General features: G+C 42.1%; 1 long non-coding RNA gene across 1 annotated transcript in view; it reads right to left on the reverse strand.

Annotated features, from left to right (window-relative positions):
• LOC133269720 (uncharacterized) overlaps positions 1-4,322 on the reverse strand; it is a 202,051-nt gene extending 197,729 nt beyond the window's left edge. The window contains exon 1 of the long non-coding RNA XR_009743530.1: positions 4,254-4,322. This is a non-coding gene — a long non-coding RNA (uncharacterized LOC133269720). The remainder of the gene's footprint in view (positions 1-4,253) is intronic.
• Between the last annotated feature and the right edge of the window lie 15,339 nt (positions 4,323-19,661).

The following is a 19,661-nucleotide window of genomic DNA, read 5'->3' on the forward strand; positions in this document are numbered from 1 at the left end:
CCACAGCAGTCAGGGAGATTTAGCAGGCAGCTGGCACTTGGAGACATTAAGTCCTGGATTTTGGATTTTTTGCATTAAGCTCCAACACCAGAGCTAAAACTGAGCTACAGATTACAGGGTATCTGAAGCAAGAAGAGAGAGCTTGATCTGGCTTCAATTTCACTCTTATTTATATATTCATCATGGCATGCAACCAATACAGTGCAAGCCTTGGAATATATTACCTAATGACAAGCACCACAATGAAACTTGGTTCCCATCCTCTACATTGCTCTTCAAAAAAAGGAACCAGAGAGAAGCAAATTAGGAATATAGCTTTTCTTTAGAGACAGGTTAGTAGAGTACCTTAGTGTTGCAGTCAGGAACCCATGATAGTTTAACTGGATGAGATACAAACTCCAGGTTTTAACCATCTGTGCTGAGTGAAAAACCCATGGGATTTTTGCAAGTCTGAGCAGTTAGCCTGTGTTTTCTAAATGCCAAATGAGATGGAATTCTGGGCAGCAAGTTGCACCAGGGGAGCTTTCCGTTGGATATTAGGAAGAATTTCTTCACTGAAAGGGTTGCAAGGAGTGGAACAGGCTGCCCAGGGAGGTGGTTGACTCACCATCCCTGGAGGCATTTAAAAGCCATGTAGATGCCGAGATCAGGGACATCGTTCAGTGCTGGACTTGGCAGTGTTAGGTTAACGGTTGGACTCAATGCTCCTCAAGGTCTTTTCCACTATAAATGATTCTGTGATTCCACCTGATTTGGATTGCACTTTTCACTCGGAAGACTCTGTTGACTGTATTCCAGGCCAAAACAATAACCCTGCAAAGGACACTGGATCGTTTATGAAGTTCTTCACAAGGAAAAGGATGACAAACACAGTTGGAGATACCACGAGGAATTAGGATATCATTTTCAAAACTAACATTTTAGTGCTAGTGTACTATAAAAAGAGAAATTTAGAAAAGGTACATTGCAAAGCACCTTACATTTAAAAGCCTGTGCTCAAATTGTGCTGTTTCCTCTGTGTGGCACAATGAATTCTGTGCAGAAAAGCATTTTCGCCTCTTTAAAAACCAAACTAATTCTCCCCTCTCTACGGAGACAGCTTTATGTATGTATCTATTTTCCATTCTAAGTTACAGCTGTGGGGTCAAGGAACATTCCCCATAGAAAAATATTTTCTTTTCCTTCTAATTGCTGTACTTGCCCGCGAGTTGCCTTCGCTTAGCCAAGTGCCGCAGCTAAGCACTCAGCAGTCCCTGAACTCCTGCACCTTTCACATTGCGTGCTAGGGTACCCGAGGGCAGGAAAGCAACCCTCTCAAATGCCTAACAAAGGCACTCAGCTTGAAAGAGGCACGGGTCTCATCCCTGGCCTCTCTCGAATCAGCTTGCCAGCAATGGGGGCGGGAGGAGAAGAGAAAAAAGCACAAGGAAAAGGGGAGAGATGAATGCAGAACATGCTGTGCTGTAACTCAGTGTCATAAGAAACACAACTGTGCCGCGTCTGTTTACTAACAAAGATGTCAAATGCTTGTCTGATGCTTGGGAATTTTCATGTGCCATTCAGGGATCTGACTGCTCTGTCTTATGAGTGAGGAGCTTGCTGAGGACTTAGGGGTGCAGGTTTTTCATAGAACGGTTTGTGTTGGAAAGGACCTTAAGGCCATCCAGTTCCAGCCCCTGCCACGGGCAGAGACACCTTCCACTAGACCAGATTGTTCAAGGCCCTGTCCAAGCTTTCTTTTTGCTTAAAAGCAGAAGTACACCCACAAATTGTTGTTAATAAAGGTAGAGCATCTTTCAGAGTGGCCTGACAGGCTTCTCCTGACAGCTATGCACTACCTCTGCGTGTTTTTGATGGCAACACGGAAACCAAGCCCACACAAGGCAGGCGGTGGAAGAAGAACTGGAAGTGAAGTAGTTCGATCTCCCTGCTGAGGCACGCAGGTGTTCTAAAGCTATTGGGTGAGGATGGGAGGTGGAGAACAACACTAAAACAATCTCTTCCCAGCAGTTAGCCTAACCTTTGAAAATCTTCCTTCAGATTCATGTGTCCCTCCTTATGTTGTTTTCAGTCATGTATCGTTTCCCACATAGAAACTCTGCATGGAAAAAGGAGTGATGCCTTGGGGTCACTGCTGCAAATACCCTGACAACGATTTTCTATACTCCTGTCATTGTGCTTACTAGTTGCACCACAGTAAAATGCAGATGCCCACGGAGATTTCTGCAGCCCCTGCATTTATTTTCTACACCCCCATGAATGTTTGGTCTTTAATTCAAATGCTACATTGCAGCATTGCTATGGGGGCTACTGGTCTTTAGCTGCTACCACTAGAATTAATATGAAATATACTTCTATAGTTTCCATTCAACTGGGAGTCCTTCTTCATGCAAATTATGTTAAATATATATACACACACACACACATATATATATATAAACTGGTGAGAGTTATGGAACCAACAAGCTTTTGCTGTTTTATTAGTAATTAGGAAGCAGAAATAAATGCAGGATGCAGGAACTAACGCCTCTGAAGCTGCAATAAACTAAGCATAAACTTCATAGTCACTTCTGAGGCTGACTTTCATTAAACACTATTTGAGTTACAGGTACCACACTAGACCACTCTGATCCTATAGCACACTTAGATGTTTTCACCAGCCATCTCTGTAGCACTGGGGAGGCAAAGAGCATTAGTCACTAATATTTTAAGTCCCTCACCTCACATCTCAAAGGAAGTACAACACATTATATGGTACAACACGTTATTTCTCTTCTATAACCTGGAAAGGTAACACGTGTTTCCTGATTCTTGGGTGTTGACTTGATATGCAGATAGACTCCACAACTCGTTAAAGTTGTGGAGTAGGTATGCTTTTATTCAGCACTGAGACACATGGGGGATAGCTCCTCCAAAGGCATGCGTGCCTCAGTGTTGTTTCCCTCTACACTTATTCTCTAAAGTTATATATATTCATGAGGTTGCACAATACACCTATACATATTCATGTCCTGTCCCCCCCCTTTGTATTATAATGAGCTAGAAGGTCCTTTGCACCTGAGCAGTGCCCCCCCCCCCCCAGTCATGGGCAAGGGTCTCAAGATGAAGTAACTGAGTCTTCCTCTTGTGAGTAGGGATCTTCAAGATGAAGTAAATGAGTCTTCCTCGAGCCTGAACTTTTCACCTCTAGCCGTCACGCATGGTCTTTAGGAGTCTGGTCAAAGTCCAAACCACAAAGCTGGTCTTCACTGGAACTAAGTAACTGTTCCTCCCCCTTATCAGTCTGTTTCTCCCCCTTATCACTAGCCTATAGTCCTGGTACTGCATGGCAAGCTTGACAGGTATTTGCAAACAATGCTTTCTGTTAAACAGGCAAAATTCCTTTATCCCCCCTTGTAGGACCCCCTTGTACGTTGGTCAACCCTCTGCATCAGACTGATCCTTTGAAGAGAAACCCATAGCAAGGCAAAACAACACAACCAGGAAAACCAAGAGTTTTCTTGCTACCAGCCCCTTTTAAAAGCTGACTGGTTTTTGCCCCACGTGCTGTTTGCTGCTCCTTCAGACCCTTCTTGCTCTTCTTTTGCAGTATATTTTCAACACCAGCGTCCCTCGCTGTGATCAAGGCAAACTGCGGATCAAACCAGAAGCTAGGGAGGATAAACCCTGATCACCCCAGCCCCGAAGAGGAGCCGTAAGTCCTCTCCATTCACAGTAGTCCTCGGGTAATACTGTAATGCTCATTTGACTGATGCGTGCCATCATGTGGCCAAACGCAGTAACAACCAAACATCCCAAGCCATGCTTCACTCTGTTTTGCAATTTTAACTACAAGAGAAAAGCCAGATAGAAAGAGAGCTGACTGTAGAAATGCATTCACTCGGGCCTGTCTCTCCAACAGGAGCTCAGGATTCCTCAGATGACATTGTCCCTCCTTATTCCTGCATGGCTGCTAACAAGCCGAACGGGGTTGTAATCTTTGTGCCCCTGGTAAGTATATAGCTGCCACAAAAATGAAACCCTAATGCATCTCCAGCAAGGTCTGCATTTCTAGTAGATGCCGTTATACCCTTGCAAATCAGTGAAGAGCTCAATCCTGCTTTACCTCTGCGGAGAAGGTGCTGACTGACCACCCGGCCAAATGAATCAAGCTGATGAGCTGTCTGAAGCAAACTGCCAAGGGCCAGACACAGAGGGGTCACCTTTACACATAACAGCACAAGAAGATTACCATTTCAGAAACATTGAGACACGCTAAACCAGCAGATCCAGTCATTGCCATGAGTGTTGCTTAACACAGTTTCATGGCCTCACAGCCTTGCTGAGTGGCATTTGCTGGCAAGGGTAAGGCCAGTGATAAAAGTGCTGTCACCCCAAACACATGGGGTTGGGCTGAGTGGTACTTGAAGGCACAGTACTGGGCGTTATCAAAACCTGATGGGCACAAAGCAGCCCTTAAGCACCCACAGGTCAGGCTGGCCTGATCACAAACACAAACCACATGGTGACTCAGGGACGAGTAACTGCAGTCACCTCTTTGCAATTCATATATAGAAATATTGGAGGCTGTAAAGTAAGGCTTGTATGAGAATAAAGTTAAATACAAGCAGCCAGTTGTACTGGACATAATGAAGGAGCTGAGCTGAACTTCAACATTTATTCATAGAGTTTAAAGACAGACAAGACCATTACTGTCATTTTGAATGACCTGTGTACCACATGCCGCAAAATTTTACCCTGTTTCCAATGAAACAAGCCCAGTAACTTTCCTACTCCTAAATGTCTTCCAGAGAGACATTTAGACTTGATTTCATAAAACCAGCAACTCAGGGCCCAAACATTCCCCTTGGGAGTTTGTACCATTGACAACAACACACACAGAGTTAAAACTGCGTCTCATGACCACAGATTAGTTTGTCTGCCATCAGCTTCCAGCGACTGATCTGCTGTGTCTTTCTATGCTAGTTTGAAGAGCCCATTACTACGTGGTATTTTCTCTCCTCAGAGGCACTCACATTTTGCAATCAAGACAGTTAGATTTTGCAATCAAGTCATCTCAAAGTCATGTTTTTGATACCTACACAAACTGAACTGGTTTTGCATTTGTTATTGCAAAAGGCACCTCCAGTCTCTGGATTACTTTGGAGCCTGTTTTCCACACCGGCTGTTCACTTAAACATTGGATCATTAAATACAGTTTTTCCAGAACTATTTCAACAGTCTTTGCCAATGCACTACACAGAAATAAAATCACTTATTTTGCCCTCATTTTTCTTAATGCCTTATTGACAGCCCCAGATCTCAACAGGCCTTTTTGACACAACCTTGCACTGAAGACTTGAGATTCAGAGAAAATGAATTCCAGAGCTGAAGACCTTTATCTTCCCAAAGAAAATCCAGGCAAACCTCAGCTGAGCTCAGGTGTTGAAAGTCACCTATGGCAAAGCAAACCACTTCTGCTCAGTGAAAACCCAAGTTGTGTAAAATACTCACTTGCTCTCTTGAATTTGTTGTAAAAGCAATTTGTGATTTGACACTGCTGGCAGAGACAAGATGCAACACGATTCTTGGGATTAGCATTGACAAGCTGCTAAAAATGGTCAGAAAGTGCACATCTTGCATTCTTTTCAAGCAAAGTACTCTAAGTGGGGACAATAACAAGGAATTCTGCAGGTCAAAATGAAACCAAACCCTAGCAAGAGCCATTGAGCTACCAGACACAGAAATAACAAACAAGTAAATATATAAATTAATAGGAATTTCATGACACAGACCTGATTTCAAGGAGCAGCTGGAGAATACTCCTTGGACAAGATGAGTAAAACTTCCTCAACTCTGTCTTTAAACTACCTTATCTTTTCATTCTGTTATCATTACCTTCAAACAAACCACTCTCCTGCCCCCAGATTTAAACAATATTTACATGGAATGATAAGAAGGGAACAGAACTAAGTTGAGGCCATTGTTGCTCCAACCATCTCTGACAGAAAGAAGGTACACCACAGCATCAGACTCCCATCCCACAGCCATGTGGGACATCAGCAATAAGACAACCGTTGGTTTTACATGGAGAGGAGAGAAGAGCATCAGTTTAAGGAACAAATCTGCCCAACCACACAGAGCTTGAAAGCAGCACATAAAAATAAGAACTCGCTAACAAAAGAATATGCCTCACCTTTCAGTAACTGTAAGTAACACTTAACTACACAGAAAGGGCTGCAAAATTCAGGGACTACAGCTAAACTGCACTACTTTTGGTTTATTCAAGTGCTTCTACAAAATGGCAGGTTGCCACCAGACTGATGTCCTGCAAAAGAACCAAAGGTGGCCTCACAAGGAAGGACTCGTTATCTGTTCTGTGCAGGAGCAAAATGCTGCCTTACATGGAGAAAAATGTAACTGGCAGTGAGCTTACTATGTGCCCAGCTCCAATGGTGGCACAGGTTTATAGAACAATATAGGCGGAAGGGACTTTAAGCAGCATTGGCTTCATCCCCTCCAGTACAAACAGAGGACCATTATATTTAGCCCATTCATGACAGACTTCCCAAACTGTTCTTTGCTCCATAAAGCTCATCATTAAACAGTAACACCACTTCCCCAGACCCCCCAAAACAACCCCCACAAACAAGCTCTGGCCTTGCGTGTAGATCAGTCTTTCCTGGCACAGCATAAACCCCACTGCTTCCTGAGCTATCCACGAGTACAAAGACAACTACTACTTTCCTCTTTATGGATGCTTTTTCTATATTTGAAGACTGAATGTGGCCCTACCTTTTCCCCTTCACTTTCCTTTCTTTAAAGTAAAGAAAATTGCTACCATTCCATGACAGGGTAGCATTCAAGCTTTTTAAAGTTCTGTTCTAAATAAAGATGCTGTTGCAAGCTCAGCTAAAGAGGCAAGCATCCAACTTTCACACTGAAGATCAACATTTGAAATATCTCCAAAACCTCGGGGAATCAAACATGAAAGCCAGGAAGATTATACTATGTTGAGCAGAGTATTGAGTCTGATTTGACATAACGTATTTCACCAGTCAGTTCCGGTTGCTGATACCTTTCATATAAAGTCACAGAAATCAATCTTTCAATCAAAAAAGCCTAATGCAATGAGGATTTACCCTGTGCTTAATTGAATTAACTACTGGAGACTTATCCCAGAGTGAAGAAGGGAATTCTTTTGCATTTGTGTTAAGCTTCAGCATAGCAGGCTACTCTCACAATACATCCAGTTTGGAGTGTGATATTTGCCTACAAACCATCCTACATTTGTCATCTGTCACGGGTCATTTAGCTCAGACAGGGTGATAATAACAGGAGGAAGATGCAGAGAAAAAGAACGCTTACGAGTTGTCATGTTGACAGTGAAGGACAGAACACGTGTTGGTTTGTTTCATCTTTTACCAGAACCTACTTGTCCAGACTTCGTGTTTTGTGAGGTTTAGGGTATTCGGAATGGCACCACGGCCATTCCCACACCACATTCCCCTCAAGTTTGTATCATAAATAGTTATGCCTGACTGCTGAATCTATACCAAACTTATTAACAAAAATAATGGATGACCTTCTCCATGCTCTAGTATACACTTAATCTGATAAAAGCATGCATTTCAAATTGTTATGTACAAATATCGAGTGTTTAATCTGATTTATTGTGAAGCATTAAAACTTAAGAGAAAGCAGTGAACCGTAACGGAGGAGTCTCCAAGAACAGCACTCTGGAGCATTTGTATTTTCTGTCTTCCATTTCTGTAGCTATTTTTTATCTCTAGATCCCCTTTTTAGGCGATCAATAACAGGCTTTCACGTTTGTTTTAATGTCTTCCTCCAAACTTTATAGCATACACTATGCTGTTGTCTGCATTACTGCCATAACTTACCCTGCTTTAGTAGATGGCAAATTATCTCTCAATGTCTTGTGTGAAGAACTGGAAAAAGCTGACCAGCTGCCAATGAATATCTCTCCTATACTGGGGGGGGGGAATTGCCTGCAAGTAAGTGGGAAGGAAGAACCCTTTAGACCAGCATATGCTGGGAGCCTACCAACTGGGAAGCGGCTTGGCAGAAAAGAGCCTGGGTGTCCTGGTGGACACCAAATTGAACACGAGCCAGCAACACGCCCTTGCAGCAGTGAAGGCTAACGATATCCTGGGCAGCATTAGGAAGAGTGCTGTCACAGGCTGAGGGAGGTGAGCAGAGCTCAGCACTGGTGAGTCCACACCTGGAGTGCTGTGTCCACTTTTGGGCTCTCTGGTAGAAAGGAAATATGGAGCTATTGGAGAGCTGTGAAAGGCCATTAAGATGGTTAAGGAACTGGAGCATCAGGGGCTATTGTGTGGAAAAGATGAGAAGCTGTGATTGCCCAGCCTGAAGAAGAGAAAGCTCGGGGAGATCTTATCCATGTATGTAATAGAATATAGAATCTTAAAATCATTTAGGTTGGAAAAGACCTTTAAGATCATTAAATCCAACCATAAACCTAATACTGCCAAGTCCATCACTAGATCATATCTCTAAGTGCCATATCTATGCATCCTTTAAATACCTCCAGGGATGGGGACTCAACCACTTTCCTGGGCAGCCTGCTCCAGTGCTCAAGAACTCTTTCAGTGAAGTAATTTCTTCCTAATATCCAATATAAACCTCCCCTGATGCAACCTGAGGCTGTCTCTTTTCATCCTACTTCTTGCTGTTTACACCACACTGAAGGGAGGGCGTAAAGCAGATTAAGCCAGGCTCTTTGCAGGGATGCCCACTGACAAGAGGCAACGGGCACAAACCGAAACACGCAGGTGCCATCTGAACATCAGGAAACACCTATTTACTGTGAGGGTGAGTAAGCACTGACACAGGTTGCCCAGAGAGGTTGTGGAGTATGCCATCTTGGGGACATTCAAAAGCCACTGGGACATGCTCCTGGAAAGCCTGCATAGGTGATCCTGCTTGAGCAGAGGCATTGAACTAGATGACCTTCAGAGGTCCCTTCTAATCTCAACTATTCCAGGCTAATGTTTTCTTACCACTGAATTATTTGGAATGCCATGGCAATTCTGTATAAAGAGCAGCAAGCTGCTAACTCCAGTAACTTCCCTGTAACCATCAGCAGGGTATTCATGTTGAAATACTAGTTGAAAGAATAACAACACATGCATAGAGATCCAATGAGATAACAAGCCCATTTGCAGCTAAAGCAGGAAGCGCAATATTCAATTCACTTCACTGGGCATGTCACTATAATCTCCCATCTTGTTTAGGAGCTGTGTGCAGGAAAAATTGGCAGGACAAAAGTGTTGCCCTTGTAGCAGAACTATCATATCAGATAGTCACTACCAGGAAGCACAAGAAGTTCCATAACATAATTTCACAATACTACAAACCTATGAGAACATTTCTTCCTAAACACAGGCTATTGCAAATTGGCTTGTAAAGCACAAAGGTTTATATCATTCATAGTCCTACCTCACTGCAAACTGCTGCCCTTTTCATCAGGGATGAGGCTAGAATAGACTTGATTAGCAGAGTTCCTCCACCTGGTTGCTGGATTCAGCATACACTGGTTTTGGAAAATACACAAGATATATACAAATCAAAATGCTTGTGCATCTTTGTCAGCTCTGCACATCTGGGGACGTGTTCCTTTTGTGGTGCAAGGCCAAACAAAGAGAAGCAAAGCATTTGCCTGTGTTGTGTGGAAATTGCCAAGCCTGTCCTTCATTTTAATCCTGAGTTGTGTACTGCCATTTCCATGACTGCCATCGACTCCCATGCATATTTATACACACCTATATTTTATTGGTACTTTCTTTCTCACTGAATGGTCAATGATATTTTAAGAATTACTTGTGTTACAAGTGTAGCTACTTTGACTGTTGTAAAGCTGTTGAGATATTTGTTTTGGCCATCAAAATCGTTCAGCTTTATTGTCCATTGAAATTGTCCAGACGGGTTACCTTATACAGAGCATTTTGTGGTAAGGGTAAAAGCTACCCTATACAAATCCCTTATGGTCTTACAGTAAGTCATATCTGACATCCCATTTGTCATCCTGAAATCCCAAGACCAAAAGACAAATTGGGCCTCAAAGTTGAAAGGAATCCTTCAGACAGAAATCACTTAAAAAGTAATAAGTTAATAAAGTCATCAGGCTCATGGGCTGGGATTTTACTCAGACCTCTTTAAATAACTTCCTAGATAAAGCAGAGAATTTAATTTTCCTGATAAAATTAGACCGATTAATCAGACAGCAGAGTAAAGGATATATTTCCCTTCTATAAGGGGAAAACCAGCTAAGTTATGATAAAGAATTTATTAGCAAGAAGACTTCTCCTTAGACTTCCTTGGGAAATGAAGGGCAAGCCAATAGTAAAATATTTTAAAGCTCATTGTGGGCTTCGGGAGCACTAGTGAAATGTGCACCATCTATCAAGATTATTAAGATGAAACTATTAACCCTCTGACAGTTTAATAACCATTCTTTATGTTATAATAACACAGGGCCCCTTTGGGATCAGAGTTCCAATTTTGGAGGTAGTGTCCATCATTTGTCAAGGAAGTTGAACCTTTGCATTGAGAAAAACAGCAACAGGACCAGCCTCCCGCACCTTTTCCTCCCTAAACCATGTAACATTGCAGCTTCAGGTCCAGACTTCCCTCCCTTTATAGGCCTTTTCCTGTAAAAAGAGCTGTTCAGTCTGCATGCTTCTTGGAGGAATCACAAATCACTGAACTATAGGAACAAACTGGAAAAGAGGATTAATGAAGTTTGGCCTCACATCTGAACAATCTGAACACTCCTCCAGCTCACGAGGTTTTAGGCAGTTTATAGCACTGACATGTTAGGATACAGACAAATGAAAAATCCTATCTGATGTGTACCAGTTCCCTTTTTCCAGTAATGCCATAACCATGCACAGCGTGCAAAACACCACCTTAGTGCAGCAGCTGGAGAAAGCCCTCGCACATCCCTTCACACACGCTTTGTTTAACGAGCAGAAACCAGAAGCGTTAACATTCATGCCATGTGCAGCTCCTGGGACACGTACCTGTGTTCCAAACCCATCAGGTTTAACACTCACATGCTTGCTGGCACACACTGATGGTCTCAAGTTTATAGGAAAACACTTCCTTAATCTTTACAAGGCAGCACTGCAGCTCAGTGCTCAGCACACTAAGGGGTAGAAGCCCCAAGCACGGTGGATGATACTGCAAGTGGTTACCTAAGGAGAAACCTGTCTGACTTCTTTCTTCTTTATGATTTTCCAGCTGTCTACTTCCAATGACCTTACTTCCATGGACTTACTCCTATACCACTTTTAAGGAATTAGCACATTTTGCATGCTATCGACTCCCTAAAGGAAAACAAGTGAGAGCTCTGTAGATGAGTACAAAAATCACAATACAACTCTATCAAGTAATACTGGAGCAAACAACTGAGGAATGTAGGCCCATACATATGGCAAAAGTGCAAGCATATGGCATACTCATACATATGGCAAAAGTACACAGTCCATGTCATCAAATAACTTACTTGAATTAAAAACAAGGGAAACTTGAGACAGGACAAGCTTGGAGAACAAAGCAAAGGACCAGTGCAATAGTCTACAGTGGGGACAACTGGCAGGACAACAGGACCTGCAAATACCCTCATATGCTACTGCCTTTGAACTGTAGCCCAGGAAAGGGCTAGGAAATAAAGATCCACAGAGTGGGAGGGCTGTCAGGTAACTGCATACATGAAACTTTCACCAAGTACTGAATTTGCTGCAATTTGCTCAATTCTAAACAATAAAAGTCAAGAGCAGTTCTTGGTTCATCCAGCACAGCCACCTCCAGAGTAACAACCCACTACTCCCAAAACCTTGCCATCGTATAACCAAGAGGAAAACCATTCCTCTGGAAAGTAACTAGTCCTGATGCATGACAACATTACACAGAAATCTTTCTCACAATCTCATTCTTTTCTAGCTATTCCACACCCACCTTATAGCCTGTATCTTTTTGCATCATCCTTGTGAGCATCAAGGTTCATAATGTAGCCAAGAAGTGCCAATGCCTAATTACTCAGTGAGGAGTCTTTTGGAGGAATATTATTGTAGCCATGTCAAAGTTTTAGCCAGGTTGGATTCCAAGGTGTTTGTGTGTTAAAGCAAAGTGCTTTGTTGTCAGCATGATTTTCTTATCCAATTCATCCCTGCTGTCGCAGCCCAGCATTTCTAATAGAACACTTGGGAGGGATAGCGGCTCGGATTCTGCTTGGATCTGGATCTGAGGTTAACTTGAGTAAACACCACCGACTGTTCAGTTCTGAAGGCTGTGCTACGTACCTCACTGCCCTAAAATATACAGATGCCCAGATCTGGGGTTTGGATCAAGCCCATCTCTGGCTGTGTACACTCCTGCATTGAGGAATTTCAGTGCTGTGAACACTGACCATATCACTAGATTAAGGTTAATAAGTCAGGAAGAGCACTTTAGATTGTACTGATTTAGTTTTAAAGACTATTTCAGATTCTGAGTACCCAGAAGAGGAATTAATAAACAGCAAGCCAAACAAACCCCCCAACAAACCAGAATAAAAACACCCATAGTTTTGCTACTACACAACTGCACTCCAGCATTTAGATCATAGCTTTGTTTTCTCTTACTTCTCTGTATTTCATTTTGTGTCACGTTGTCCCAAGGAGCGGGTTGGTTGATTTGTTTGACCATTTAGCATACCATAAAGGGCTGTTCTTGAAACACCACCCCATTTTACAAACCAGCTGCCCCTAGACAGTCAGGCCTTCAGCTGGTGTAAGAAAATACCACCATGCACTGAAGTCAGTGTAATAAAGGACAAAACAAGAAGACCCCCTGTACTTTATATGTTAGCAACTTCTAGGTTTTTCCCTCAATATCAATCACTAAAATTTAAGTTATCAGCAAAGCCTGTGCTGACAGTCAGGAAAAGAGATGATAAAACAAATGGTATGAAACAAAAGGAATTATACCCATGGGCTGAATACTCCTAAAAATACACAGAAAATGGGGGGGGACGACAGGGACACAGGCAAGGGAGAAAAGATGGAAACAGTATCCTAAAAGCAGAGGCCCCAGTATAAAGAGGTGATTATATTCACTGTCAGCTGAAGACCTCTAATTACCATAGCCCTCAGTATGTGCCTTTGCTTTCTCCTGTAAATTTTGCTGACATGGTGTATGTTTAAGTTCAGAACTTACACAAAGTTTTATCAGCATTTCTGCATACCAGCATTTCCGAGGTGTTCTTTTGGCCCCGTGCCTAATTTGATGTAGTTCACACCTGTAACCTTGTTACTTCTCGAGAATTCAACCGTGACCTCCATCTATTCCTTCTCCAACGCGGCTCAGTTTTCTCTCCTACCGTCCACTTGCCAAATTGCCTTTGTGCTACTGAGTGACAGTGCTACCAGATGCCTTTGGGTGACCTCAGTGCCCTCTTGCAACTGTCAACTCTTCCCAAAGTTCCTAATTTAAAACAGCTCCCCCAAATCTCATCAGTGCTTTGTGTCAGCAGCCTAGGAAAACAAGGGACTCATTTGCATAAGCTTTCCCTTCTACAAGTATCCGAGTGCTTAATAAGGCACTGAGGATCTTCCTTACATCATCTTCTGTCCCCACATTTAGACAAGATCAAGCTGGGCTTTCTTAGTGGACTGGAACTGTTTCATGGAGAGGTACTGACATTTCCTCCTCTCCCCTCCACCCACAGGAATGAAGAACATCTCCATAAAAGCCACACTGTCTCCCTGTCTCATTCACTGATTCTAGGTCAGAGCTCCTTAGGTTCCTTGCAAATGTAGGGGTTTTTCTTTCCACTGTAATCACTGAAATCACTCACGGAAAACTACTGCACCCCAAACCTCATGTGGGAAGTCAGCTGCATCACATAACTGGTTTCCTCTATGTTTCCATATGTAATTGACTGCTAATTCTGTGAGCTTTTCAAGACTGCTCTACTTTGATCCGAATCATCAGGCCTCAAAAACCAGCAATATAAAAACACATGCAGTTGCATCCCACATCGGATGATGGTGCTGAAAAACCCACCTCTGCGCAGTCCTGTGTTTCCTTACATCAGAAGCAAAGCAATCTGATGTAGCCACTGCCTCTTCCTCACACCAGCCTTTCTTCCCCTTCCAGCCCCTGCCAATACTTGTTTTGTCCCCAGGGTTAGACTAAAGACGGGGAGAAAGCTTTCTAGCATTTCAAGTTTTGATGATGCTAGTGGCCTTTGTAATTTTTTTCTTCAGTGTGGTCTACAAGAGTCTGTGCTTTGCACCATTCTCATCAACCAACCTGTTCTCAATTAAGCTGCATGACAGCTTTGACTGTGTTCCTTTCTATTCAAGGCTTTTATGAACACGTTTAACTTCAGGCACGCATTTAAGTTGCATGAAACTCAGTGGCTCTTAAGAACATATCTACTTTGTTGAATACAAAAGGATCTGAAAGCATGTGTAATTGTTATGACGAAATTGAAGCTGGAAAGAACATATTATGTTACTTTAATCTGCGGTCCTTGAAGTGTATTTGTAATTAGCAGAGTACATTGGCATTTGTAATTAGCAGAGTACAGAGTGGCACAGAAAGAGCTGCAGAACCCTTAACATTGGCTATCCTAGAGTCTTTTAAACCGTCATTGTGTATGAAGTATCCTTGGAATAGAAATCTAGAAACGGCTTTTACAATGGAAAACCAAGTATTTTTTCAGATTAAAGAACATTGGGGCAAGAAGTGGCATACACTTAGCAAAGACCCAAGGAGTCAGAGTGCAAACAATTCAATTGCATCATTACTTGAGTGCTGGCAATGGCTATAGTCAAAAGTCACTAAGCGATACCATGCTAAAAGTGCTTCCTTGGCCACTTACCACTTAGTGCAAATTTATGTTTTCCTTCTAGGCCTGCCCTGTGCTGAAAACCTGGCATTTCCATAAAGCTTGAGAAATTATTTCCAGCCTCTCTGAGAATAAGATAGACGGGGCCTGGCAGCCGAAGAACATTGCACATACCAAACAGATGGAAGACCTAAGTTTTGTTCTTACCAACCTGTGGAACATTTTAGTTCCAAATTAACATCTTATTTTCACAGTATCACTCTGAGAATAAGACAAACATCTTCCCCGTCTCTTTAGTCATCAGGTGACAAAAGGTTACTGAAAAACATCCAAGCAACCCTTGTCCAGGGTGTGGAGGATCTCACATTCCTCTAGTGCTCCAGTTGTCAGAAGCGCACAGCTTCCCAGCACATTCTCCATGGTATTCTAGTCTAAGATGAAGAAGATCAATGCCACAAGAAATGGCATTGACTAGACAGAAAGGTAATCATAAAAAGTGAGGAGGAAAAGAGCCATCCTCTAGCAACCAGCAACAATAAGCTGGAAAGCTTCCTGGAGTGAAGCAAAGTAATCAAAAGTCCACCTGAATCAAAGGATTAAGCAGATTTGGCAACACATTTTTTGCCCTCGTGCCCTCTGCTTTACTAAAGTCAGCATAGCCTTCTCCTAGTATCTCTCTGGCTTCCTGCTACAGAGCAAAAGATATTGTATAGATGAGTACTGTGATGGGGGGAAGAGGGTGGAAATCTGCCCCTTCAAATAAAAAAGTTAAAGACATTTACTGTATGTATTTCATAAAAAAAGAGAAAGAAGAGGCAAATTGAATAGAAAAGGCAGAGACCTGGAAGGAGCAGTCTGAAAAGATGATTGCAAAATTAGCCTAATTTTATAAAATAACATTTTGCTGCAAACTCCAAAGCATTTCCTGTGGAAACTTTCAACTAGCCTAAAGGCATTCTTTCTTTGACCAGCTGTACAATATATCAGCTAAATGTCCTCTGAGCGAATGGATTCCCACAGCAGAGGCACCTGCAGGATGTGGAACAGCACACTTCTATTTCACGTATTTGCTCAAGGCAGCCGTGTAGTTCCACTGGCTCATCATCTACATTCACAATGGACAGCTGGCATCACCCAAATGAAACATTAAACTTGCTTGTGCTCTCATTAAATAAATAAAAACCCCACCAAAACCCACAAACAATCAAAATAATGTCTTCAAAAGTTCTTCCAGCTTCTGAAATGTTTAATTCAACTTTCAACTCCCAACCAAGCCAAATATGCCGCTTTTCATGCATGATGAGCACTAAGGAAATGAAAAATAGACCTTTGCAATCCCCCAGAATACTGATAGATCAGCTTGCCAAATCAGGGAGTTCGGAAGTATAATTATCACCAAGTGTCTGCTTCATTAACAGACCGTGATCCAACAGAAAAGTTAACCATATGTTGCACTTTACTAAGGGAATGAAGAGAACAAAACAGAAAGCCTTGTAGTTAAGCCTTTTAAAGGCATATGCATCTGCTGAGTTCTGCAGGGTGAAATCCTCCCCTAGCTTATCTTGGCAGAAACATTCCCGTTGACTTTCAGATGTGGCCCTGGACTTGTCACGGCCCAAGTCACAGTTTTCTATCTAAGCTCACCCAATTACGATGGCACAGACTCCATGGATGCTCATTGTTTTAAAGTTCTATTAACCTGCAAGGCTTCTCATTAATACCTTGATTTTCATCATCCTCACCAGCAAATTTCTCAGGCACAGAAATTATGTCTATTCACAAAATAGCTTTGTCATTCAACTGCCTCTAGCCCCCCCAAATTGAACACATTCTTTCCCAAAGTCATAGATACTATGGCTTACCTTATCAGGCTGCAGTGAGGTATCTGCTTTACCAGGGAAGTGGAATCAGATGTTAAGACCAAACCAGTAAGAGCTCAAGCACACAGCAGCCACACAATGACAGCAGAGGAGGTCCAGAGGCTATAACCAGTCTCAGCTGAGTTGAGCTGTGAATTGGCAATTCTGTAGTGATAAAGCAAGCCCAAGGTCAAGTTGGAAAGTGAAGCCAACAAGGCACAGCTGGGATAAACAAAGTACATGGCTGACACAGACATACCTATAATATAGCTCTGGCAAGGGCAAAAAGCTCCCAGCAAGATACAGGAGGCCCCTTACAATGCTTCTCCCAGCTCTCTACCAACTCTTTGCACCTGAGTGTAGCTCAATTATTCTCTCTCCATAAAGCTCAAGAAATAGCCACATTTAGATAGGACTACAACAGCTGAGTACCACTCCTTAAGTTCCCTATTGTTCTTGCAAATTTAGGATTTGGAGTACTTTGCCATACACCTCTTCCACATTGCACTTCTCAGCTTCGCTTTATAGCCAGCTGGCCCCATTCCCTGCCTACAAAGAGGAGTTCTCAACCAGGAAGCTCCTGATCAGCCCCTTGCAGTGGTCAACAACCTCCACAATGCTCAACTACCAACCCTCCAGAGGAGGCAAGTCTTCTGGGCAAGGTCTTTGCAGAAAGGACCCCTTGTCTTAATCAACTTTTTTGTTAAGCCTGAACTTACTACTCTGAATATTCAGTGTGAACTGGAGATAAAAAGATGGCTGGGAAGTCTGCCTTTAGCATCACAGAGATTTTGCAAGTCTTAAGGCAGGTATGTTATGAAATGCTTTAGGAACAAATACTTGACAAAATAAGAACTTGGAGAATTATATACCAATGGGATGTGAGAAGTCCCACTAGCTCCAGTGCCATTACATCCAGGGTTCACTTTACAGTAAGAACATCTGCAGCAAGAAAGATCTCAGTCAGCAGTTCTGACTTGGCTCCCTCCCTTTCCATTGGACAACTGCTGCCTAACAGCCTTCAACTCTAAACCTTCTGGAGTGATTTTGGTGTTGTAGAATAGTTCTCCATTGGGAAGCATCAGAGACTTCTTTAGGAGGTCTCCAAGAACAAGTCATTTCTGTAGTAAATTAGGTTTCCTGTATACAAGATACTCCCCTATATCCTACACACCCTTGAGTGATCAAAATATAAGAGTGGTCAGATTTTGAACAATAGAATATGCAACTTGAGTAGTTTTCACAGTAAGTTCTAATAAGGACAATTTGCAGTGCAAAATTAGTTTATGTAGCATGCCTGTACATAATTTGGTGCTCTATTTTGAAAGGGCTACTATAACAGGATACATTAGTTTGCCACTCCACTAAATTCCTTCTTTGCCTTTGTGCCAATAAAAAGAAGAAAACTTTTCTCCAAGGTACTGTGATGGAAGAAAGTCAAAAAGTATAAAGCATTGCACCGATTACACGAGCAACGCTGCTTTCATACCAGAGGTATTACCATTCCCTTTGATGGAGAGGGACAGTTGAAACAGCAAGAGATTTAGACAAGTTACATATTCAGTCTGAGAAATAAGGAAAAGTGACCTTTGAACCCACGAATCTCATAACTGCTTTTACAAGTTTATCTTTCACACAACTGTGATGTTGTCTTATGTGACCTGGATATTGAACTTCAAAGAAATGAATTCTAACTTCTGAAAGCTGGAGTGGATGATGAGCAATAGGAAACTTATCAAGTGGATTTACTGCTTGGATGTGGCTGTTAAAAGTGACTCGTCATGAATCTACAATCCCATCATCCATTAGAAACACAGGACACAGTCAAAGTAGCTCTTTTCCAGGTGTTTCCAGTGCTTTTAGTTTTCTTACCTTTTTGCTGTAACACTTTAAATGCAGAAGTGAATCAAACAGGAAAATTTATGCATCTTTTAGTCAAAGGAATATTTGTGAAGATTTCTTGCTGGATTCTCCTTTCTTTGCTCATTATTTGAAAGCTCTTCACCAGGCCACTTTTAGTGTCTGGGCTTGACTTGGATCTAGAACCTGGAGCTAAACAGTGTTTTGTTCTCCAGTACTGCTCCCCTGAACCTCGTATTACCCTCTCTGACCTAAAGCACATAAAAAACCAATAGGGGAGTAGGATGAGGGAAACAGGACTGAGTCCAGCATTTAAGAGTAACTGCTGAAGGCAAGCTTAGGGATATGATGCTCTCAGGAACTGTTTTTTTTTTGAAACTCTGATAAGTTTTCTTTTAAGCACATTTGGAATTAATGAGAAGCACTTACTGGAAATATTTAACAGCCTACTGATAGTTGTACTTCTCTCCTCTGCATTTTCAATGGAGTATGGAATCCAAATCCATTTTGTGTCTTGAATAAAAACCTCCTCAGTATTATTTGATATGCTGAGATCAGTGGAAATCATTGTGCCCCTTTCCTTTCATCTGACTATGCCTGTCAGTGAGTAAACAGACTTGGTTGCACAACACCAGCAATTCTCAGTCAGTTAATGCAGATGTTATTTCTTGATACTGTGAAGATCTGCTAATTGTTATTATCTTTCCCTTTGGTGCTATTAACAAAAGGTTTAAACTGTTTTCAATTTCTGGACTAGTGAATCTCTTTTAAAAGCCACTTCTTTAATCCTGGAAACATCAGGGAATGCTACCAGTGATGAAGTCCTGCTGTTAAAATAAATATTGTATTCCAGTTTGCATCTGTATTTATTTTTAATGCAAACTCCTAAGGACTTGTTCAACAGCAGAAGTCCATTTATCTGCACAAAGCATACTCTTGTTTACACATTATCACTTGTTAAGTGTTATGTCTGCATATAAACAGACAGAAGAATAAGCTGGACTGAAACTGCATGGATCTAATGGGAGCACTCCTGACAGAGCAGAGTACAGGTTATAGTTTTTTAACACATCACTTTGAGTTTC

The sequence above is a fragment of the Pezoporus flaviventris genome, unplaced genomic scaffold (assembly GCF_033815535.1).
Source record: "Pezoporus flaviventris isolate CSIRO_AGI_PZ_B2104156 unplaced genomic scaffold, CSIRO_AGI_Pfla_v1 ptg000015l, whole genome shotgun sequence".
NCBI classification, from domain to species: domain Eukaryota; kingdom Metazoa; phylum Chordata; class Aves; order Psittaciformes; family Psittacidae; genus Pezoporus; species Pezoporus flaviventris.